Source organism: Schistocerca cancellata, chromosome 5 (assembly GCF_023864275.1).
Source record: "Schistocerca cancellata isolate TAMUIC-IGC-003103 chromosome 5, iqSchCanc2.1, whole genome shotgun sequence".
Taxonomy (NCBI): Eukaryota; Metazoa; Arthropoda; class Insecta; order Orthoptera; family Acrididae; genus Schistocerca; species Schistocerca cancellata.
Window position 1 is genome coordinate 781,459,967 of NC_064630.1, and position 23,066 is coordinate 781,483,032.

The window sequence follows — 23,066 nt, forward strand, 5'->3', positions numbered from 1 at the left end:
TAAACGAACCTGTAACGAAATGTGGTGCTCTTATTTGGATCTTCTCTATTTCCTCTGTCTGTTCTGAGCCCATACTGACGAGCAATATTCAAGCTTTGGTCGAGCGAGTGTTTTGTAAGCTTCTTCCTTTGTCGATGGACTACATTTACTGAGGATTTTTCCAGCGAATCCCATTCTAGTATCTGCCTTACTCGTGATTAATTTTATTTGGTTGTTACATTTCAAATCGCTCTGTACGCGCACTCCTGGGTATCTTATGGAAGTAACTGCTTCCAGTGTTCGTTCTGCAAATGAGTAATCATACAATAAAGGATCTTTCTGGCTATGTATTCGCCATAGGCTATTTTTGTTTATGTTGAAGGTCAATTGGCACTCCATTCACCATGCGTCGATCTTCTGCAGGTCTTCCTGAATTTAACTAAATATTCTAGCGTTTCTTTTTCTTTACACAGGGTGAATCACCTAGTACTTGCACTGCAAGTATTGCGGAAATGGAAAGTACACTACGTGATCAAAAGTATCCAGACACCTGCCTGAAAGTGACGTAAAAGTTCGTGGCGCCCTATGTCGGTAATGCTGGAATTCAGTATAGTGTTGGCCTATCCTTAGCCTTGATGACAGCCTCCACTCTCGCAGGCATACGTTCAATGAGGTGCTGGAAGGTTTCTTTGGGCACAGCAGCCCGTTCTTCACGGAGTGCTGTGCTGAGGAGAGGTGACGCATGGCAGGATGTCGGCGTTCCAAATCATTCCAAAGGTATTCTATAGGATTCAGGTCAGGACTGCGTGCAGGCCAGTCCATTACAGGGATGTTTTTGTTGTGTAACCACTCCGCCACAGGCCGTGTGTTATGAACAGGTGCCCAAACGTGTTGAAAGATGCAATCGCCATCGCCGAATTGCTCTTCAACAGTGGAAAGCAAGAAGGTGCTTAAAATATCAACGTAGGCCTGTGCTGTGATAGTGCCACGGAAAACAACAAGGGGTGCAAGCCACCTCCATGAAAAACACGACCACATTGTAACACCACCGCCACCGAATTTTACTGTAGGCGCTACACACGCTGGCAGATAACGTTCACCGGGCATTCACCATACATAAACGAAGTGAGGCGTCGTTTGGCGTTTACTGGCGTGATGTGTGGCTTATCAGCAGCCGGTCGACCATGAAATCCAAGTTTTCTCGCCTCCCGCCTAACTGTCATAGTACTTGCAGTGGATCATGACGCAGTATGGAATTCCTGTGTGATGTTCTGGATAGTTGTCTGCCTAGTACACATTACGACCCTCTTCAACTGTCAGCGGTCTCCATCAGTCAACAGACGAGGTTACCCTGTACGCTTTTATGCTGTACGTGTCCCTTCACGTTTCCACTTCACTATCACATCGGAAACAGTGGACCTAGCGCTGTTTAGGAATGTGGAAATCTGGCGTACAGACGTATGACACAAGTGACAGCCAAACATCTGACCACGTTCGAAGTCCGTGAGTTCCGCGGAGCGCCCATTCTGCTCTGTTACAATGTCTAATGACTACTGAGGTCGCTGATATGGAGTACCTGGCAGTAAGTGGCAGCGCAATCCACCTAAAATGGAAAATGTAGGTTTTTGGTGCTGCCCGGCTACTTTTGATCACAAAGTGTATTTTTGATGTGCGGTTCCCACATAATGGGTTAATAATCAGGTACTCGTACTGTGACCCAATCAACAGATTCTAATAATACTTATAAAGTGTATTTTTTGTGCGAACATACACTTTTAGAAATGAAACGATGCCTGTTGGTACCAAAAAACTAAAAGCAGGCTAAGTTAGAATGTCAGTGGTGTTTGTTGCAGGATTCTAGTGCGAGTCCTTTACGAGGTATCGTATTCTGAAAAGTTCCCACACCGAAACTTATACAATACCTATGGCAGCACTCACTAGAGAAGAACACTAGTACTAGTTCTGTGGATTCTGCCCGGTAACGAGACAGTTGACCATCACAGGTTGTGTTCAAAATGACCGATCACCAGCACGGGCAATCTGCGGTTCCAGTCTGGTACGGAATTCCTGCAGCACACGCGCTGGCATTTCAGCGGAGATGTCCGAGTAGGCTGCAGCAGTAAGTCGTTGCAGATCATCGTGTGTGGCTGGTATGTCCTTGTAGACAGCGTCTCTCAGCTTTCCCCACAGGTGAAAGTCTACAGACGTCAAATGTGGGGAACGGGGCAGCCAAGATACAGGTCCTCTGCGTGCAATCCAGCGATTGGGAAACAATTAGTGAAGACATGCTGCAGTACTTCGTGCACTGGGGGCTCCATAACCACCATGCTGGTACCACAGGTTACACCTAAACTGCAGAGGAACGTATTGTAGCATATGTAGAAGAAGGTCCTGTTTTCGTCATATACTTCTTCTTTTAAACAACTGTCGAAAAGGGTTATTCAGTTTAGTGTGATCCGTGTGTTCCCTGAAGTATTTAGTCAGAACTCTTCGACTTTTAAAACTGCTTTGGGATTTTGTGTTCTGTTGCCTTCAGCTAACCTTCTTGCTGTTCACCAAGTCTCTGTCTAAGGTTGTCCTCATTTTCTGAGAAGCTGGTGTTTAATTTGATCAACCATACGTGCATGATTAGTCAATTTCTTTCTTCATTTAGACCTACTTTTCCTCTTTATCAAACGAGTTTATTATCAGTTATCAATGGAAATCCCAATGGTGTTTAGGACTGTAACATCCTGCACAAAATCTTTATTATTTCATAAAATATAACCAGTTCCAATTGTAGTTGTATTGGGGTCCTACCAGTATCCTTTACTATTTATATTCTTACAAAATTGTGTGTAGAAATAATTTTGGCATATTCCAGTAATGTATGGCCACTGTCAATTTAGAAATCATACCCAAAAGTTCACTGACGTATCGTTTCCCAGTTCTTGCCCTACTTTCCCATTAAGATTATTTATTAACGTTCTGTGTTCGTGTTCTGTGTCATTTATCCATTTTTATACTTATTCATATACACTCCTGGAAATGGAAAAAAGAACACATTGACACCGGTGTGTCAGACCCACCATACTTGCTCCGGACACTGCGAGAGGGCTGTACAAGCAATGATCACACGCACGGCACAGCGGACACACCAGGAACCGCGGTGTTGGCCGTCGAATGGCGCTAGCTGCGCAGCATTTGTGCACCGCCGCCGTCAGTGTCAGCCAGTTTGCCGTGGCATACGGAGCTCCATCGCAGTCTTTAACACTGGTAGCATGCCGCGACAGCGTGGACGTGAACCGTATGTGCAGTTGACGGACTTTGAACGAGGGCGTATAGTGGGCATCCGGGAGGCCGGGTGGACGTACCGCCGAATTGCTCAACACGTGGGGCGTGAGGTCTCCACAGTACATCGATGTTGTCGCCAGTGGTCGGCGGAAGGAGCACGTGCCTGTCGACCTGGGACCGGACCGCAGCGACGCACGGATGCACGCCAAGACCGTAGGATCCTACGCAGTGCCGTAGGGGACCGCACCGCCACTTCCCAGCAAATTAGGGACACTGTTGCTCCTGGGGTATCGGCGAGGACCATTCGCAACCGTCTCCATGAAGCTGGGCTACGGTCCCGCACACCGTTAGGCCGTCTTCCGCTCACGCCCCAACATCGTGCAGCCCGCCTCCAGTGGTGTCGCGACAGGCGTGAATGGAGGGACGAATGGAGACGTGTTCTTCAGCGATGAGAGTCGCTTCTGCCTTGGTGCCAATGATGGTCGTATGCGTGTTTGGCGCTGTGCAGGTGAGCGCCACAATCAGGACTGCATACGACCGAGGCACACAGGGCCAACACCCGGCGTCATGGTGTGGGGAGCGATCTCCTACACTGGCCGTACACCACTGGTGATCGTCGAGGGGACACTGAATAGTGCACGGTACATCCAAACCGTCATCGAACCCATCGTTCTACCATTCCTAGACCGGCAAGGGAACTTGCTGTTCCAACAGGACAATGCACGTCCGCATGTATCCCGTGCCACCCAACGTGCTCTAGAAGGTGTAAGTCAACTACCCTGGCCAGCAAGATCTCCGGATCTGTCCCCCATTGAGCATGTTTGGGACTGGATTAAGCGTCGTCTCACGCGGTCTGCACGTCCAGCACGAACGCTGGTCCAACTGAGGCGCCAGGTGGAAATGGCATGGCAAGCCGTTCCACAGGACTACATCCAGCATCTCTACGATCGTCTCCATGGGAGAACAGCAGCCTGCATTGCTGCGAAAGGTGGATATACACTGTACTAGTGCCGACATTGTGCATGCTCTGTTGCCTGTGTCTATGTGCCTGTGGTTCTGTCAGTGCGATCATGTGATGTATCTGACCCCAGGAATGTGTCAATAAAGTTTCCCCTTCCTGGGACAATGAATTCACGGTGTTCTTATTTCAATTTCCAGGAGTGTATGTCTTCTCCTTCTGCTTCTGTGTGTGAACTTGTAAGTTTGCTGTTTATGTTTTTATGTAAGTAGGCTGTTTATGTTTTCTTTATGTAAGTTTGCTGCGTTACGTAGCACTCTCTATATGAAAAGTTTGAATTGTTGTCTGCCATTGTTGTCATGAACTGCTATAGCTGGATGCGAACAGCGCGTAGCGCTGGGCAGTTGGAGGTGAGCCGCCAGCAGTGGTGGATGTGGGCAGAGAGATGGCGGAGTTTTGATAATTTGTAATACTGGATGTCAATTATGAATATTAAGGTAAATACATTGTTTGTTCTCTATTAATATCTTTCATTTGCTAACTATCCCTATCAGTAGTTAGTACCTTCAGTAGTTTGAATCTTTTATTTAGCTGGCAGTAGTGGCGCTCGCTGTTTTGCAGTAGCTTGAGTAGCGAAGATTTTTGTGAGGTAAGTGATTTGTAAAAGCTATAGTTTAATGTTTGTCAGGGCCATTCTTTTGCAGGGATTTTTGATAGTCAGATTGCGTTGCGCTAAAATTATTGTGTGTCAGGTTAAGCACAGTCATGTACAATTATTCTAAGGGGGCATTTCATATGTCAAAATGTTCTAAGGGGGCGTTTCAAACTTACCTATTCTAAAGTTGTGAATGGTTAATTCGAGTTAGTAGGTATAGCAATACTTTCTCCCAATATCCGTCTTAGAAACTGAGCTCATAAGCTGGCGTTACATGAATATATACACAAAAGTTTACTCTGTTCACAACAGATCACACACTTGTCCGCCCCGTACCGCGTACAAGAGAAAGAGAAAACAAATCAAATTAAATTAATGAAAGTAGTTCAATTCTTCCCTGCTGTGTTACGTATGTCCTGATTGGGAGAAATTTTTTTAGGGTCTTGGTGGTACTCATACCAAAATGCGGTGTCACATGACCAGAAAATTTCAGACAACCTTAACTGAACTCGGTGATAACGAGCTGTCGGCAGGAATTTGACGTGGAGAAACGAAGAACTGCAGTCTCTGAGGCGTACATGTGCAAAATTCCAGTTTCGGCATCCGCTACTCACAGGCAGTGATAAACATCATAGCAGACTTCTTGGAAAGCCCCACGCTCAGCCTCCAACTGCCTGTAACATAGTACGTAAATATTGTCGTGCTAACGAGCACGAGATCGGTTGCAGTGTCAGGCTTCTGTAAACGACATCTGGCGCTGATTTTTCCAGAGATGTTTAACATGCGTGTCATACCAGGACCCGATCTCTAACACTATCATCTGCTGCCAGTGCAGTGCAACAGTGACAGATGCCGTTCAGTATCGATGAAATTTCAGATACCAAGAAATATAAAACTGCTACCTAAATCTTTTTAGTGTTCATTACGTGCCACGAATTAGAAGCTTCACCAAAGGTTACTATTTCATAGGGTAGTGGAGCGCTTCGGAAACAGAAACTATATCGAGTGAAACACTCGATGTCGATACCGTGGTAATAGCCACTCATGATTCGTTCATTAGCTGAAAAGCAGTTCAGAGTGGCTCCGGAACGAATAGTGGTAGTCTGCACAAACCGTGCATTGCGTACGTTACGGGCGAATGCCTGCTGTGCATTACTGACCATCCGACACATCCTACTCGAGTGTCAAGCACGCGCGCAATTCTGTAGCTTTGTTCTGATGCAATAACTGTAAGTACCGTTCATTATGCACTCTAGCTGAAACAAAATGAATATCAGACCTGTTTTGCAGTAATCACTTTTCGTGATCATAGAAGCATATTCATTGCTCCTCACTTCACTGTATAAAACGATAGTACGATTGGCTCTGCTGGGCAACATGTAACTTGAAATACGTCGGTAGGTATAAATACTAGCACCACTGCCGTTTTATTTACCTCTGATTGCGATGGCACAAGATCCCTGTTCTTTTTATGTCGTTTTACCCTCGAAAAATTACTGTTCCGGCCCCTAGATCTGGATTTGGCCACCCACAGTGGTACGAGTTTTCCAAAATATTCTTTGCTAATGAAACGTCTCGCCTTCACACGAGTAGCTCTGTGTACCTGCGGCCGGACAACTTGTTTATGAGACGTAGTGATGTATACAAACCTTCCTCATGAATCAAGACGTTCACTACTGAAAATCATATCAAAATGTCTACAGTAATTTCTGAGATTATCCTTCATATACAGGCGGATAAACGCAGCGGGTGCTTTATTTATAATACGTATGGATTCTGGTCAAGCTTCGCTGCTCTCTGCTTACGTTTTCTCCGCCAGATGTCTCCTCTCTAACTGACCAGCTCGTAACTTTTTTTTTCTTTATTGTGATTTTGATCACCTTACACAAGGCGGGCTGTCAGCAGCAGAGTACGCCGCTCTTCAGCCTTGAGTCTTACAATAAGTAATACATAGAGGGGGCACAGAGAATACAATCAAAACGGTGGGCAAAACAATGTAGACACTAAAAAAACAAAAAAAACATGGAGCCGTTCACGCAGGACGAGAAACATCACTAACACTAGTTGACACGGTGCACATAACATGGATGATGGCGACGGTACACGTGAACAGTGGTGGCGTGACGGCGAACAAACACTAAACACAGACGAAGGCACACACACGAGACACTGATGGCGATGATCTCCGGCGCGCGAAAGTCCACGTAGCGTGTGCGAGTCCGGGGACCTGCCAAGGGGTGGAGGGGGGGCTCGTAACTCCCGTCACGGCTACGATAACACACTGCAAACCCCAAGTAAACATGGGAACAGATAACAATACATTTGTTACACACTACTCATAACTATAAACAATAAATCATATACACAAATCTTCCTCGTGACTCAGTCTAGCTTCTCAGACTACCTGTTAGCGACAACCTTATCAAACTCCATACAGTAGTCTCAGAGATTAGCTGTAACATTCCGACTGAACAATGCGGGGAGGGGATTCTAATTTATAATATGTATAGTTATTCTTGTCCATTGCCTTCCTCCAATGATATTTTTGAAAAGGGGGAGAAAGTGCAGAGTGAAAAACCAATGCCGTAAACACTGACGGAATAGGTCGGTGGATTTCGGATCAGCGTACTAGCATGAGCCCGCCCGCCAAACTCAATGCACGCTGTGTAAAGCTATACCTTAAATTCCTACGTCAAATCAGCCTAGAAAGAAGGGACTTAATATGGGCAAAATGGAAATATACAAACAGCTACAAAAACGTACTGAAACTGTCTGTCCGAGATAATCGAAGAATGAATTAAGAGGTTATGTAGACTTCTTTGGCTCTGGCGGAAAGTAGCTGCTGCTGCACTTACATTCACAAAAAAAAAAAAAAAAAAAAAAAATCGTGCGAGTGGATTTAATCTTATTCATAGCTTAGTGAGCAACGGTTCGAGAATTGAGGATGCCTACCTCACAATTCTGGTGCTGCAGACATCAAACAGAATGGGTCCTATGTAATGCGAACATAAGGATGCTTATCACTCACCGACCACGTATCACGGAGACTGAATAACAGAGCGAGTTCCGTAAAGGGACAGTTTTCGAATGTATGCAGACCATAGAAGAAAGGAGAAATTCGATCAAAAAAAAAATGGTTCAAATGGCTCTGAGCACTATGGGACTCAACATCTTAGGTCATAAGTCCCCTAGAACATACAACTACTTAAACCTAAGGACACCACACACACCAATGCCCGAGGCAGGATTCGAACCTGCGACCGTAGCAGTCCCGCGGTTCCGGACTGCAGCGCCAGAACTGCTAGACCACCGCGGCGGGCAATTCGATCCGATGATGACAGATCGTACAGGTATGGGAAAGCTATTAGCACCATTCGAGAGGCCAAATTGATTTGTTCTGCAGTTAAGAGAAATGGTGTGATTTTTTAGTTTCTCCCGAAATATTTGTTGATCGAGAACTCCACGGGTGTACCGAGGGCTCATAGTGTCCGTGGACTGTTCGATCCAAACAAAGGGTGTTATATTCAGGAGAAACATGTGAGAACATCAGTTTATTCCATAGACTTTTCCAGAAACTGAGACGATATGTGAGTTATTTATGATTATGAGAGTAGGACAAGTAGAAGAGGCAGTTTCCGTTCCTAAAAGGAGAGCCAGCTGAGAATAGCGGGAATTGCAGGTGAACAAAGTGGTAGTTGAAGGATGCATCTGACTGACAGGATGGCTCGGATGTCATACGAGTGAAAATAATAGGTCACAATTAAGGGAATTTAGGTCCTCTTGGCGGTCCTAAGTCTTTTGGGTCAGAAGACGTCGGTTTTCGTATGATATTCGCCACTATCCCAGTTCAGGATATATTACAAACAGCTACATCAGTCATAGTCACCTCCCTGGCTCCAATAAGAACATGATACTAAAGAGGTACAAGTCAGTTGCTTCTAGACAGTGGTAGCATGGAGTCTGTAGACTACGTACACTGATGATTGAAAACATTATGACCACCTGCTTAATGGCTTGTTCCTACGTTTTCGTAACGAAATACATAACATATTCCGCATATCACTGTTCCGACATTTTGTTGGTGGATTTGTGGAGGTATGTAACATCAGATGCCTACGCACAGGTCATGTAATTCGCGTAAATAACAAAAAAAAAAATTCTTCAAATGGCTCTGAGAACTATGGGACTTACCAGTTCAGGTCATCAGTCCCCTAGAATTGAGAACTACTTAAACCTAACTAACCTAAGGACATCACACACACCCATTCCCGGGACAGGATTCGAACCTGCGACCGTAGCGGCCGAGCGGTTGCAGACTAAAGCGCCTAAAACCGATCGGCCACTTCAGCCGGCCGTAAATAACAGGCTGCTGATTTCTGTACGCGGCGATGGCGGCAGATGAAGACACAGATGGTTTCCATAAGTTTTAAGTTAGGTGAATTTGGCCGTCGAGACATCAACGTGGATTCACTGTAATGCTTCTCAGACCACTGTAGCACGGTTCTGGCTCCGGGACACGGACAATTACACTGCTGAAAGACGGCGTGGTTCGCAACTGTCAGCGTGTCTTTGATTGCTAACACAGGTCCCATGCAAGCGCAGGAGAATGTCTTCCATAGCATAATACTGTTCCCGCCAACTGTGTCCGTGGCGCGCTGCACGTTTCGAGCCGCCGTTCACTTCGATGACGGCGTTGTTGGATACAACAATCGACCTATCGTAGCAAAGGTGTGATTCACCCGAAGAGCCGACACGTTTCCATTGATCGACGGTCGAATCCCGATGGTCCTGAGCCCACTGTAGTCGTAACTAACGATGAGGTTGGGTCAACATGTGAACATGTTGCGGTGCTCTGATGCAGAGCTGCATGTTCAGCAACGTACGATGAACGGTGTGTTCCGAAACACTTGTGCGTGCACCAGCATTGTGCTCATTCGACAGAGATGCCACAGATCATCATTTACAGAGAAGACAAGCCTCCGAACTCCACGTTCTGTGAAAAGTCTTCCACCTACTTCACGAAAGAAGCACGTGGACATTCGGCCAGCTTCGCCGTATTCCAAATACTCATTCACAAGCTCTGCGTAATAATAATTTAGCCTTTGTCAAAGTCACTTACACTCCTGGAAATGGAAAAAAGAACACATTGACACCGGTGTGTCAGACCCACCATACTTGCTCCGGACACTGCGAGAGGGCTGTACAAGCAATGATCACACGCACGGCACAGCGGAAACACCAGCAACCGCGGTGTTGGCCGTCGAATGGCGCTAGCTGCGCAGCATTTGTGCACCGCCGCCGTCAGTGTCAGCCAGTTTGCCGTGGCATACGGAGCTCCATCGCAGTCTTTAACACTGGTAGCATGCCGCGACGTGAACCGTATGTGCAGTTGACGGACTTTGAGCGAGGGCGTATAGTGGGCATGCGGGAGGCCGGGTGGACGTACCGCCGAATTGCTCAACACGTGGGGCGTGAGGTCTCCACAGTACATCGATGTTGTCGCCAGTGGTCGGCGGAAGGTGCACGTGCCCGTCGACCTGGGACCGGACCGCAGCGACGCACGGATGCACGCCAAGACCGTAGGATCCTACGCAGTGCCGTAGGGGACCGCACCGCCACTTCCCAGCAAATTAGGGACACTGTTGCTCCTGGGGTATCGGCGAGGACCATTCGCAACCGTCTCCATGAAGCTGCGCTACGGTCCCGCACACCGTTAGGCCGTCTTCCGCTCACGCCCCAACATCGTGCAGCCCGCCTCCAGTGGTGTCGCGACAGGCGTGAATGGAGGGACGAATGGAGACGTGTCGTCTTCAGCGATGAGAGTCGCTTCTGCCTTGGTGCCAGTGATGGTCGTATGCGTGTTTGGCGCCGTGCAGGTGAGCGCCACAATCAGGACTGCATACGACCGAGGCACACAGGGCCAACACCCGGCATCATGGTGCGGGGAGCGATCTCCTACACTGGCCGTACACCACTGGTGATCGTCGAGGGGACACTGAATAGTGCACGGTACATCCAAACCGTCATCGAACCCATCGTTCTACCATTCCTAGACCGGCAAGGGAACTTGCTGTTCCAACAGGACAATGCACGTCCGCATGTATCCCGTGCCACCCAACGTCCTCTAGAAGGTGTAAGTCAACTACCCTGGCCAGCAAGATCTCCGGATCTGTCCCCCATTGAGCATGTTTGGGACTGGATGAAGCGTCGTCTCACGCGGTCTGCACGTCCAGCACGAACGCTGGTCCAACTGAGGCGCCAGGTGGAAATGGCATGTCAAGCCGTTCCACAGGACTACATCCAGCACCTCTACGATCGTCCCCATGGGAGAATAGCAGCCTGCATTGCTGCGAAAGGTGGATATACACTGTACTAGTGCCGACATTGTGCATGCTCTGTTGCCTGTGTCTATGTGCCTGTGGTTCTGTCAGTGTGATCATGTGATGTATCTGACCCCAGGAATGTGTCAATAAAGTTTCCCCTTCCTGGGACAATGAATTCACGGTGTTCTTATTTCAATTTCCAGGAGTGTATATCAATGAATATCCTCATTTACAGCTTGTATTTTCAATAGGATATCCCCCGTCTATGTCTGCCCTTCTTACATACTTTTCTTATCACGTCACGTGCCCGGAACGCCACCAGCCGCCATCCCACGTAGTGGTGGGCAGGGGTCATAATGTTATGGCTGATAAGTGTATTTTCGGTAGAATTTGATATCCAGTCATAGCAAGGTGCGTTGTGGAATCCTGTCGAGCGGCTGAGGAACCATGCTGCTGTCTCTGCATCATCAGGTCTCAGCTGCAGATTTTTCTTTTTCACGGTGCCTTGTCTGACGATAGCTGCAGCAGCAGTATCACTGCTGAAACTTTATATGAAGGTTTGTGGTAAGGATGGGCGTATCGAGCCTCTGCGCTGTTCGCTTTTCCACAAGTGCGTAACGGAGAGCTAGGAAGACTGTTTACTGCGAAAAATTTCTGTCCTTTATGAGGCTTTTTTGGATGGGGACCTTACAGTTAGCTGTGGCTCACATCTCGGCGGCTATTGCCTGATTAAGATGACATTGTCTGAGGAGGAGTGGCAATAGCTATCCATAAACGATTACCGTGTGTGGAGGTTGGTCACGGGATGACACATATGGCCAAAAGTATTGATTCCACAGTTATTACTTCTCTGCTCATTCAACAGTCAAAGTAGATAATTTCTCCGACTAATAAATGAGCTGGAGATATCCTGATTGTAGAACTCAAAATTTTTTGCAGTTTATAACTGGTTTATCTCTACTCTTTCTGTGAACAACTGTCACGCAGTTATCTCCTAGGTAAGCAACCACTTCGTTACCACCCATAAGTAGTTGCAATGTGATATTTGGACACTAACAAACTCCCTTGCACGAAATTCAATAACATTTTGCGTTATAACTTCCTTCAATCTCATCAAGAAATCCTATATATCAGTAAGTCTGATCATTCTAAGTATAATTAACAAACAGCACAGAAGAGTAAGCCCCAAACATACACTCAATTCGATTTCCCCAATAAGGTAAGTGTTTTCAGTTATTCCTCCTTAAATGTGAGCAAATGTTGCAGCAAATGTTTACTATCACAAACAGTCGTGATCACTATTTATTTATTACGGTGACCGGTTTCGACCATTACTGCGGTCATCTTCAGACCAATGAGTAAGAACCTCCTACTGGTTGTAAATCACTACTAATGATAAATAAATTGTGATCACGACTGTTTTTGATAGTAAATATTTGTAACAAATTGATCACTGTTCACTCGCACAAAGAATTCAAAAGTAATTACATGTTGTAGCCTCTGGCAGGAATTCTTGGACAAATCCGACACCTTGTATTTCTGATTCACGCACATATTTCCGCTGTTTCCTCAGCGAAATACGCAATGTTTTTCTAGTTTCACGTTATTCAATTTCATGTTGTTCCGTGTATTTTCTAGGATTCCTTACCCGCTTTGTAAGCGGCTAAGTTGGGCAACTACTGTGTACGTTGCGCCGTGTAATGGAACTGGTCAGCACAACTAGTGTTTCGCGAAGTATTGTAGATCACGATACATCAAATGCACTAATAATACACTTATTGTTTCCTTTGATCATTTCTTTTATCAATGAAATGTTAAATATAGTTTCTTTTTTGCAAATACTTTAGATCATACCGATACTGTACATATATCTTTGTAACATGAAACATCGATTTATTCGAATATTTTTGAACTTCGATATGATGTATTGCTGGACTTTTTGATTTGTCAATGTAGTAAGCAGTCGTGATTAGTAGTAGCTGCGTGGTGGCGTAGTTGCTTGGTCTCTGGATTTGGTATTGCACTGTTATGATGGAATGTTAGGCAAGTAGTCATAATGAGCTGTATTGAATATTGTTCTCTTTTTTCAATTTTTTTCCTCGAATTATGCAATGTGTTCTGAGTACTGTGAACTGAATCAATTAACACATTAAAAAGAAACTAAAATGAAATCCGAGTTCCTGCTTCATTATTACATTTCACCTGCATATATGAGAGAAAACAACACTTTCTTCTCGTAGGAAGCGAACTAGACAAACTGACAAAGAAGAATTCTGCGTCAACGAGACCAAAGTTAAATAAGTTTTTTTTTTTTTTGACAGCCTCTTGTTCACTTTCTATTATCACGCAAACAGTCACATTGTTCATAAATGTCCAACTTTGCGTATTGTTGTTGTTTGTACGATAATTGAAGCCAAGAAAGCGAGGAGGCCTATTAAAACAGCAGAGGTCTTTGTTGGCATTTGATGTTTCAAATATAGGAAACAAATTACGATTTGTGTTTTGGTCGTGTGAAGGACGAACACTACCTTGAATTTTGTACGGAAGTGGCGTTATATGGATTATAGCGCGGTGTAATTCAAGCAACAAACGCTGCAGACACCCTTGACCACTCTAGACTACAGAATGAGTTCTCCATCATTTTTGCTCCCAGTAGCTCGAAGGCTATGCTCACGCCTCGTGGAACAAGAAATATCTCAAATGAAGCAGCAATGAGAAGACATGTGAATGTTTTTGGAAGAGCGAGTCTCAAAGATCAGTTAACAAATTTAGGGAGCACGTTTGTGTTACTGATGATTAGTGAGACAATCTCAGTAATCTTAGAGGAAAATAGGAAAAGGGATGCCAATGTTTTTGAGACATACAATTTTGTCTCCATTAGAAAAAAAGAAAAGAGAGAGAGAGAGAGAGAGAGAGAGAGAGAGAGAGAGAGATAGGAAGTACCGCTATACCGAGAATGCATACAGAGTTTAATTAATTACTGTAGGAGTAAAAACAGAAAATAAATGCGTCACAAAAACAGTATTTGACCTTTAATTCCTGGCTTTATATTTATTAAAATAAAAATGTCAAGCAAATCATACTATAGTATGATAAAAGAAAATAATAAATTAAATGTATTTCTTTTTTTTTTCAATTTTAATCTGATACCGAAACGTCCCCTTGGAAAAATTTATACATGACTGTGCTTGAACTGACACACAATATTTTTAGTGCAACGCAATCTGACTTTCAATAATCCCTACAAAACAATGGCCCTGACTAACATTAACCTATACCTTTCACAAATCACTTACCTCACAAAAATCTTCGTTATTCGAACTACTGCAATACAGCGAGCGCCACTACTGCCAGCTAAATAAAAGATTCAAACTACAGAAGGCACTAACTACTGATAGGCATAGTTAGCAAATGAAAGATTTTAATAGAGAACAAAAAATGTATTTACCTTAATAATCATAACATATATAGCAGTTCATGACATCCATTTTTACAAATTTCAAAACTGCGCCATTTCTCTCCCCACATCCACCACTGCTGGCGGCTCACCTCCAACTGCGCAACGCTACGTGCTGTTCACGTCCAGCTGCCGCTGCCTAACGCTACAATGGCAGACAACAATGCAAACTAGCCACAGACTGCACACAGCACAGCCAGTGATTTTCATACAGAGCGCTACGTAACGTTGCCAATAAGAAAACATAAACAGCCTACTTACAATATATGTTGTGTTTCATACTAGAATGTAGTGTACCAGTTTGGCACAGTTTTGCCACAGGAAACACGAAAGCGGTCGAAGACGTCCGTCTTCTGGCCGCTCCTGATCGTTGCCAGAAGGAGGCTCGTTTTCGATAACGCAGAGGCTCCTATTATTCGGAAAAGAACAACCCTGATTCCTTTACGTAGTCAGTATGAATTTTATAATTACCTAAGGAACTTTTAACAATAAACAAAAAAAATAGCATTTGCAAATCAAATCATTAATAAATGGGGCAGCTATGAGTTGTACAGAAGACAAGGAGCGGCCTTCTGTCTACGACCAGGATGCCGCAGTATTCTCTGCTGTAGTAAAGGCTGTTTGATATTTACAAAAATAATATGTCATGGAGGTAAAAAAATAAAGGAAAAGAATAGAATAAGAAATCTGGTAAACACTAAATATATTCAAATAATTCTCACAAGCAATTAGGGCTTCTTTATAAACAGTACAACGTACGTAAGTAATTTTCTGACTGTATGGTGGGATCTGATTTCAGCCTGTCCTGTGCTAGTTTCTTGGTTCACGTTTTTGTCACAAATTACAGTCATTACTTGTCTGCTTCCTTCGAGACAATTCATGCACCGTTCAACACCTTCATAACAATAACTTGCCGATTTATAGTATCGAACATGAATTACTTGAATTTTATTAATTAATAACTGTTGTCTGCACGCTGGCAGGCTGGGTTAAAGAAGACCTTCTTTACGCTTTCACATTACAAGCAGAAGTACGATAAAATCTGAAAATCTACAAAGGTTTTTTTATATAGATCGAAGCGGAACGGTCAGTTCAGTTTCGGTTAAAATGTTTCTTTGACTCCGCAATCGATGTATTAGCGTTCGCGCTAGATGCGCCTCTTTACAGTTACGTAAATTATGTAAAACAAATTGTAAGTAGGCTGTTTATGTTTTCTTTTTGTCAAAAAAGTCTGTAATGACCTAAAAACACAAATTTGTGAGCATTTCCAACCTATTTTTTCGCGTCATGAAAATGCATTACAGAATCACGAAGCAGCCATAAAAGAACTGCAGACTATTGTTCATGAAAATGATGAGACCTTGCAAGCTAAAATGGACTCAGTTGCATCTACCTATTTGGTTACGCAACTTGCAAAAACTCAGGAAAACTTAAAGGACACAGTAGAAAGACACATGGAGGAAATTAGTTCATTATCGGAGAAAGTAGTTGAACTTTCGGATCAGCTAAATAATTTGTCTACGAAGGTAGATGATAATCTGAATGACACAAAACCGGTAGTCTTTAATGACACAGAAAAGTGCGAACAAATTAGGAAACTGAAACAAAATCTGAATCAAATTAATACGCAACACCAAAGAGAAATCCGGGAAGTACAAGATCAGCTGACACAGGTAATACAAGAATTACGTATTTCAGAGGACACTCACGCTCCAATACGGGAAGAGGGACATAGAAATACGGAACAGCCACAAAATAATAACACAGGGCACTTCGGAAATTATGAAAGAAATTGGCAAGGTGCAAAGAATTTTGAAATGAAACCGCCGAAACGACGTAACAATAACCGATATGCGACTCGCCGACATGATGATTTTGACTATAAGCTGTTCATTACTACACGTAAATTCAAAACATTTAAGAATTCTGACAACGACATTCATCCACAAGCATGGCTTCATCAATTCTCTAATTGTTTTCCTCCCAACTGGTCATTAGAACACAGATTAGAATTTATGTGTGGCTCCTTAGAGAGTGAACCAGCTGTAAGAATGCGATCGGTCATTCACGATTGTCACAGTGGAGGAGAATTTCACCATGCGTTCCTCTCAACATATTGGTCTCAAGCTACACAAGACCGAGTAAAACATAGCATCTTAATGATGAAACATTTCGAACAATCTGAATTTTCCAGTCTTGTGAAAACCTGTCAAACCCATACAGCCCCTCAGAACTCATACGCATTTGCTTAATCAAATTACCTGAACATTTACAACATATTATTTTGGCAGGACGTTGCAAAGACGACATTGAAGCTTTTCAGGGACTGTTACAAGAACTGGAAATTGACACTGACAATCGCGGAACGCGAAAACAGGAGCACAACAATTACAGGTCACATCCGTCGCAATTCCGCGATGACAGAAATAATAACTGGACACGACAAGGCTATTCTTATAACGTAAATCGTGACCAAAACAGACACCATCCGTATGACAACCGTTGGCAGAATAATAGTTATAGAAAAAGATCGCTTTTCCATAGTAATGAATGTGACAGAGACAACCATAGAAACAGACAATATGGGAACCAAAATAATTATTATCAAGGGAGACAGAATAACTTCAGACACAACGGTCCACCACGCAGTTACGATTCCGGGAGAAATTCTCCACCACATAACTGACAAACAAGAAACTATGTAAACTACCGACAAAACGACAGATCTGAATTCCATCAGAACTGGCGAGCTTCAAACAGGGCAGGGCCTTCTCGGCACGGCGAATTTGTAGAAGTTAGGTCTCCTAATCCCAGTAACGATGCGCGCCAACAAAGAAACAGACAATGACTCGCACCGCAGGCAGCCACTTGCGCCCACTGGCTCAGGGAAAAATAACGTTGACTCTAACCTTGAGCAAAATTCCAGTATTATTTACGGACGAATACCACATGATAATTGCGTTAAAGTTGAAACTCTGCGTACTAGGAAGAGCAAAGGGCTACACCACATTTCACATGTGAAACCATTTATTGAAAGATAATCTGCTTTTTAACTTTGTCTTTGCCATAAAACGTTTCACTTCACGTTACTAGTATGCTTTAGAAACTGTTACCATGCAACAATATTTGAACTTAAATATCCAGTCAAGAACCAAGAGAACTTATTTAAACAGAAATTATGAATGCATTGTTATTGCGAACAGACGACACAGTGTTATTGTGTGTGTACGTTCTTGCTTGTTAGTTGCATGATTATGTAACGACTATAAGGCTCACATACTTAGAACATTTACCAGTACTGCTAATGAGATTTTAATGCAACATTTTGGTGTACTTGAAAATACATTCTGAATTAAAGTACTTTATGAGAGATACCAGATGACACAGTGGCTAGTTTATGTGACAGCTACACGATTATATCATGATGTTACTAATGAGTGACAATTTACAATGTTGCTTTTGCGGTGTATCTGTTTTATATCTGCACAGTTTTTCTGAATTCTTCTGTAAAGTAAAATATGTTTTAGTAGTAACTTTTGTGGTATAGCTACAAGGAGACAGCCTTTTCTGTAGCACAACAATACGTTACAACACAGTACTTTCATCATCACAACAATAAGCGTAATAACTAAGATATCTATACGCAAAGCATTTCATTTTTGTTTATCATGAGGTAAGTACATTGGCTTCTGCAGAACTTAGCTTTCAGAGGAAAATAACTACGACACTTCCACAGAGATTATCTTACAACAAGATGCACATTTAGCGCTACAGGACACGCATTTCAGTGATTAATTTTGTACTTAAAACATTTATTTTTAAAGATTTTTGAATTACAAAGAAAGTTTTCCGTGATACATTTCATTCCATTGCTGTAATCTGTAACACCTGAGGGTATAATTACATTAATCCTCAGGGGGGTACACACTTACTTTGTTTACCATGTGTTTGGCAAGCACAAGGAGCCCTAGCTAATATGGTATTTGCTTATACAACTTTACACATCGGTACCATATTTCTCTAACACAAATTACACAGCTATCTGATCATTTAACTGAGAGAGACAAACTTTTTTATTATGTCAGCGACACATGTTTACGCAATTACACCGTTTGATAACTTCACACTTACGAAATTGTATTTTGTCTGTACTTTGTGAACTCTTCATATTTTTTCGGACCCATTGTGATATTATGAGAGCTTTGAATGATATATTTGGTATGGGATCACGATTTTTAAAGTACGTTTGAGGCAGATGACACTTTTGACATGAGCAGAGAATTTTTTTTAGGTTTTGAAATTACTGGAGGAGGCTACGACGATTTTGAGAGTTGACTGAGGTGTTATGATGTTATTATTACGATGACTATGTGTATTATGCTGTTGCGGTATGTTTATGATTAATAAGCTGATGCTGTATGAGTTATTTGATTATGCTACGTATCTGTTATGATGAAATATTGAAGAAGTGTCGACGAATAAGGTAAGGAATAATGAGTAGTGGTTAGGGACTCTGGTTTGTGAAAAAGGTTGTTGGAAACCAAGAATCGTAGTTTAAGAGTTATGAAATGTATGTAAATGCGTGAATGTATTACAATGCTGACGATAATTTTTTGGACACTGTTATATCAATAGCATTTTGTTTCCACAGATTTGTAACGCAAATTCTTGACCTGTGAAATATTTTTATATGAGACTGTCACTGTAGCGGAAACTGCTGTCGTAAATATTTCGGTAAGAAAGTTAAGTCACCACCTTCACGTAATGGGTCGTGGGCACCCAGCTGTGCGACAGACGCCCGAAAAAAAAAAGGCGATTAGTGTGTGCCTTTCAGAGGCACAGGTAGAAAAAAAGGGGAGGCCATTATCCTTGCTATTGACATTCCTTTGTAGAAATCATCGCAAATATGACACGCTCAAACTTGAAAACATATGATTATACTGTGGAGCTCTTAATTTATGATATTTACTAAAATGCCTAATGAAACGATGAGAAACATTTCACGGCTATTGTCTTGCTAGTTGAGAAAAATGCCATATGGCTTGCTTTATGCATTTATTTACTCGTTTTGTTTAATATCAAGTTTCTAGCTGCAACAGCATTGGTTAAAATAAAATTTTATAGATGTACTAATGTAAATATTTTATGCCTACAGATCCAGTAAAAAAATTTTTGTATGATGTACTTAAAAAAAGAAAACGAAGGAGCACAAAAACATTTCACAGGAATTGCATACAGAATTTTCTTTTCAAGTACTTGGTAATTTCATTTGTAGAATAATTTGTGGTGCACCACTTTAATTACATAGACATTAAGATATGAATATACATTTCCCTTGTCTGCATTATTGTCTTTAGTGTAATGTTTTTTTTTCTGCTTGAGCTATGTCATGTTTAGATATAACTTATTTCATTTGATGCTGCTGTTTGCCAGGCATAGTGTTACTGAATTTGACTTTGTATTACGATGTTAAGCCAGCTTTACTATGGATTTATTTTTCTTGTTTGCTGCACAGTGCCTTATATTAGTTGTAATATTGCAATTTCTTTGCCTATTTAAATTTTTTGTCATTGATGTTTCTGTTAATTGTTTTGTGCTGCTGCATTGCCTCATCCCTTAGTTTAGCATCTGAGCTCAGTTGATTTAAGTTAGCTTAAGAGGGGGTAGACTATATAAGATACTAACTATGATGATTTGGAAGAAATGCATTGAGGAGCTATAAGAAAATGGTTTGGCCAAAATAGTAGTGTACAGTGGAGAAAAACTATTTTTGAAAGAGGATATAAACAGAATACAGAAAGCATGCTTGGATAGGATTTTTTGGTGGAAGCAGAGGTTGAAATAAGACGAAAGATCTATGGAATGAAGTTTTGGGTTGGACTGCAATACCAAATGTTGCACTGAAAACAAACCCTGTCCTTTCCCTTTGTGTTATCCCACTATGTGTTTGTGTACCCTTGTGTATTTATGTTCTTCCTGTCTTTATATGTTTATCTGATAAGACTTATGTTGTAGAATTTTTCTAATACTCAGCTACATGAACTATGATGAGGAATACTGTTATCCTCAAATATACTTTGCATTAATAATATGTTATTTTCATTGTAAAGATGTTTAGACATTATTTATTCTGTTCTGTTTAATGCTCATGTGTGAAGTTGATGTTTCAATAATTATTCTGATCTTTTATGTATGTACTCATGTAATAATTCCTGTAACACTGATGTATATGTTATTTCAATTCTTTTGTAAAGCCTGTATTTCTACAAATGTTATCTGTATTGTTATGTTTTTAATGATGTATTTTGTACCTTTGTTATTGTATTTTTATGTTATAAAATTGTAATTGACACCAGTTCATCATATTACTAACTTGTAAGTTCCATTTCACTGCACACGTTTCTGTGTGTTAATAATTCAGCAAGGGACTGGTTAACAGCATTGCTGGTTCTAAGGACAATTAGAAAAAAAAAACTTTGTGAGTGCGCAAGTGGTGGTTTATGGACTTGCTATATTCTCCGCAAGACTCTTCGATGGTGATTGTGCACCTGCACAGTCGCAACAGATGGCTGCTGGCCATCTCTACAAGGACTACAGTGGGTCTGCTCTGTGATGACCTAGTTACCAATATTCTTCAAAACGTCGAATGACTCTGCTGTGGGTTTGCTCTGTTGTAGCCCATTACCTGGCAGCATGTCAAAAGTCAGCATTGTCTTTCTGTTGGAAGGACAACACTGCTTCTTCAAGACTGTATGGAAATCCACTACTTCTGTGTGCATTTTCTTTTACTGCTCAGACTTTGGGAAAAACACTGCAATTTTACTGTGATGACCAATCTGGACTGTCTTTATAGACTGTGAGAAAATTTTAGCTTTTGACCAACATTTTATCAATAAGTGTGTGCATTTGATATCTTTGTTATTGTAATTATGAAAAATTTTATCAAATCATTATTGGCCACTGCCCAAAACAATTTGAAAATTTTTTGTGGGGAGCATGGGGGCTATGTAAGTAGGCTGTTTATGTTTTCTTTTTGGCAACGTTACGTAGCGCTCTGTTTGAAAATCAATGGCTGTGCTGTGTGCAGTCTGTGGCTGGTTTGCATTGTTGTCTGCCATTGTAGTGTTGGGCAGCGGCAGCTGGATGTGAACAGCGCGTAGCGTTGCGCAGTTGGAGGTGAGCCGCCAGCAGTGGTGGATGTGGGAAATGAGATGGCGGATTTTTGAGTACAGAATGGATATCATGAAGTGGTATATATATTATGACTATTAAGGTAAATACATTGTTTGTTCTCTATTAAAATATTTCATTTGCTAACTATGCCTATAAGTAGTTAGTGCCTTCAGTAGTTTGAATGTTTTATTTAGCTGGCAGTAGTGGCGCTCGCTGTATTGCAGTAGTTCGAGTAACGAAGATTTTTGGTGAGGTAAGTGATTTGTGAAAGGTATAGGTTAATGTTAGTCAGGGCCATTCTTTTGTAGGGATTTTTGAAAGTCAGATTGCGTTGCGCTAAAAATATTGTGTGTCAGTTTAAGCACAGTCTTGTACAATTTTTCAAAGGGGACGTTCCAAAATGTCTTTCTAAAAATAGGTCTCATCTAATATGTTGATCATTTAATACACAGCTAGGTGATTGCCTTTCCAAGGGTATTCACAGCTTTCATACGACGGAAAGCCCAATAACATTACAATACATGCAACTGATTGGCACATTTTGCAATCGCAAAACATACTCAGAGAATATACAGCCCATTCCCAATCAGCGCTGATGCATGGCTGAATGCTTCTAACGGCAGAGATAATAGTCCTACCCAGAAAATTGTGTCTTCAGGTCACGAGGGCCATTTTCTGGTGTTTCTGGGCTGCGAGACGCCTCAGGGAACGAGATAACGAATTCAGTTCCGAACCGTACGTCAGTCACGTCAGGGATGTGGCAGCCACAGTCTTCCGTATAATGAGGGGAAAGACTCCTCTGCGGATCCCATCTCTGCCGACAAACTTTCAAAGGCTGGTCGGAGGCGTTCGAGGGATCTTTTGCTGTACGGAATCCCTTACAACCCGATTCCACTCGGTTCTTCGTTGTACTGAAAATTCTGACGCTACAGCGAAAATTGCGAGTTATGCAGAAAGCGTGTCTTGCTTATGAAAGAAATACTTCACTTCATCCGTTACTGTTACTAATACTTAAGTCATCTATTGTCACTTCTCCCGTGTACGAACTTCTAGCATGCTGGAATAGCTGTGGATCAGCAACATCTGTTAATCAGTGAAACGAAACCCAGTCCAAATTTGCAAATTTCGCTTTTTTTATTCACTCGATGACAAGTTTCGTGTCGAAACCCATTTTCAAATCATGGTAACATAGTCGAAAATGGAACTTCCGAAAACGTGAAAACCATGTCAAAAATGTGCGAACGACCA